Source organism: Ranitomeya imitator, chromosome 2 (assembly GCF_032444005.1).
Source record: "Ranitomeya imitator isolate aRanImi1 chromosome 2, aRanImi1.pri, whole genome shotgun sequence".
NCBI classification, from domain to species: Eukaryota; Metazoa; Chordata; class Amphibia; order Anura; family Dendrobatidae; genus Ranitomeya; species Ranitomeya imitator.
Genome location: NC_091283.1, coordinates 573,434,842 through 573,437,341, shown reverse-complemented (window position 1 = coordinate 573,437,341; position 2,500 = coordinate 573,434,842). Strand labels below are relative to the sequence as shown.

The following is a 2,500-nucleotide window of genomic DNA, read 5'->3' as shown; positions in this document are numbered from 1 at the left end:
TCTACCACTGAACCACCAATGCTTGGATGTGTCTTTTCTCTCTGTGGTGTCCACCAGTCCCAGGGTCTCTCTCTGTGGTGTCCACCAGTCCCAGGGTCTGATGGCCACCTTCGGCCGACTGGACCGCGTGCAGCTCCGCAGGGCCGGTGGTCGACGGAAGCCCGGCTAGCTCAGTCGGTAGAGCATGAGACTCTTAATCTCAGGGTCGTGGGTTCGAGCCCCACGTTGGGCGGTTTCTTATTGCCTCCTTTTACTGCTTGTGCTAACTCCTGTCAACCCAGATGGCCCCTTGTGAAATGCCCCTTCTGCTGCAAAACATGAGAAACTGCCTAGTCCTGGATGATGAAGGGAAGGCCCAAAAGGATGGGGAGCCAAAGAAGAGCAGCGTGAGCCCTGTGGTTTTTGAAAGTGTCTGCAGAGTCAATGATGAAACGAGGTGCACTGCGAATGTCAACAAACAAGGAAAAGAACTAGCTTGCATTGGCCGGGAATCGAACCCGGGCCTCCCGCGTGGCAGGCGAGAATTCTACCACTGAACCACCAATGCTTGGATGTGTCTTTTCTCTCTGTGGTGTCCACCAGTCCCAGGGTCTCTCTCTGTGGTGTCCACCAGTCCCAGGGTCTGATGGCCACCTTCGGCCGACTGGACCGCGTGCAGCTCCGCAGGGCCGGTGGTCGACGGAAGCCCGGCTAGCTCAGTCGGTAGAGCATGAGACTCTTAATCTCAGGGTTGTGGGTTCGAGCCCCACGTTGGGTGGTTTCTTATTGCCTCCTTTTACTGCTTGTGCTAACTCCTGTCAACCCAGATGGCCCCTTGTGAAATGCCCCTTCTGCTGCAAAACATGAGAAACTGCCTAGTCCTGGATGATGAAGGGAAGGCCCAAAAGGATGGGGAGCCAAAGAAGAGCAGCGTGAGCCCTGTGGTTTTTGAAAGTGTCTGCAGAGTCAATGATGAAACGAGGTGCACTGCGAATGTCAACAAACAAGGAAAAGAACTAGCTTGCATTGGCCGGGAATCGAACCCGGGCCTCCCACGTGGCAGGCGAGAATTCTACCACTGAACCACCAATGCTTGGATGTGTCTTTTCTCTCTGTGGTGTCCACCAGTCCCAGGGTCTCTCTCTGTGGTGTCCACCAGTCCCAGGGTCTGATGGCCACCTTCGGCCGACTGGACCGCGTGCAGCTCCGCAGGGCCGGTGGTCGACGGAAGCCCGGCTAGCTCAGTCGGTAGAGCATGAGACTCTTAATCTCAGGGTCGTGGGTTCGAGCCCCACGTTGGGCGGTTTCTTATTGCCTCCTTTTACTGCTTGTGCTAACTCCTGTCAACCCAGATGGCCCCTTGTGAAATGCCCCTTCTGCTGCAAAACATGAGAAACTGCCTAGTCCTGGATGATGAAGGGAAGGCCCAAAAGGATGGGGAGCCCATGAAGAGCAGCGTGAGCCCTGTGGTTTTTGAAAGTGTCTGCAGAGTCAATGATGAAACGAGGTTGTCACGATATGGTATGAAATATCATATAAGTTTAGTTGCTCTTCAGCTCATAAGGTAGGCTAAACCCCCCCTTCCCTAGCTGACTCTACTTGTTTCTCTCTGGGCTACAGACTGTATGCTAGAAGGGGGTTTTATTGCCTTGGGTCGTAAATTCCAGGCTCAGAGGAAAGTCCCTCACCCCTCCCACCTTCACCAGTCAGAACTGGAAAAATGGCTCCAAAAATTCATGAAAGATTCTTTGTTTAGTTTTTGTTAGATATTAGGCAACGATTTAAGCTAGAAATACGAAAATATATATTTTTATTCTCACTCGGTGTATCTACACAACCCGCGAAACACGAGCTTCTAACTCCATCTGGTAAAGAAGTAGGGATTTCTCTGGAAATATGTATCCCAGATAGGACATATTTGATCTCATTAGAATGCCCACGTTAATCTGAGATGAATGATGAGTTTGGTAGAACTATGGCGTGTTTTGTAGTGAAGTTATAGAAATTAGAAAGAATAGTTTAAAGTTTAGGCAGAATGTAGAGAGAGGAGGGTCTGGATAAGCCAGCCCTTCTGTGATGTCAAAGCCGGAAGGTATTAAGTTGTCGCAGGCTGCCCAGCTGAGTCTCTCTGCTAGATCTCTTCCTGACTGCTTGTCTCCTGAAGCCAGCAGCACGTCCAAATGAGCTGGGACATATGGAAAAGCTCCACTAGCCTGGATGCTTGTCATGCTTTTAACATGTGAGTGTTATCTGTTCTCTTTTATTCCCTTTATGTTATAATTACCCATGTACATATTTGCAATTGTCTCATTTGTAACTTTTTTATAAAATATTTTTGATAACGCACTGCCTAATTTTTAATGGGATATACTATTATATGTTAGTTCTTCTCCATGATCTAAAAACCGTACCCTAAGTCTTCTGAAGGGAAAACGCAACTCTTACTGTTGTGTTGGGTTAGCTTCGGACCCGTTTAATCGAAGCTGGTGGCAGCGAAAGTGCGCTGACTGTTGGATTATGC

General features: G+C 49.4%; 5 non-coding genes across 5 annotated transcripts in view; 2 read left to right on the top strand and 3 right to left on the bottom strand.

Moving 5' to 3' along the window:
* TRNAG-GCC (transfer RNA glycine (anticodon GCC)) overlaps positions 1-22 on the bottom strand; it is a 71-nt gene extending 49 nt beyond the window's left edge. The window contains exon 1 of the tRNA in view: positions 1-22. This exon is cut by the window's left edge and continues 49 nt beyond it. This is a non-coding gene — a tRNA (tRNA-Gly).
* A 137-nt stretch (positions 23-159) lies between these two features.
* On the top strand, positions 160-232 carry TRNAK-CUU (transfer RNA lysine (anticodon CUU)). Its single transcript has one exon. It is a non-coding gene; the product is annotated as a tRNA-Lys (tRNA).
* Positions 233-476: 244 nt separating this feature from the next.
* Positions 477-547, bottom strand: TRNAG-GCC (transfer RNA glycine (anticodon GCC)). Its single transcript has one exon. It is a non-coding gene; the product is annotated as a tRNA-Gly (tRNA).
* A 454-nt stretch (positions 548-1,001) lies between these two features.
* On the bottom strand, positions 1,002-1,072 carry TRNAG-GCC (transfer RNA glycine (anticodon GCC)). The gene has a single exon. It is a non-coding gene; the product is annotated as a tRNA-Gly (tRNA).
* Positions 1,073-1,209: 137 nt separating this feature from the next.
* Positions 1,210-1,282, top strand: TRNAK-CUU (transfer RNA lysine (anticodon CUU)). The gene has a single exon. It is a non-coding gene; the product is annotated as a tRNA-Lys (tRNA).
* Positions 1,283-2,500: the final 1,218 nt, after the last annotated feature.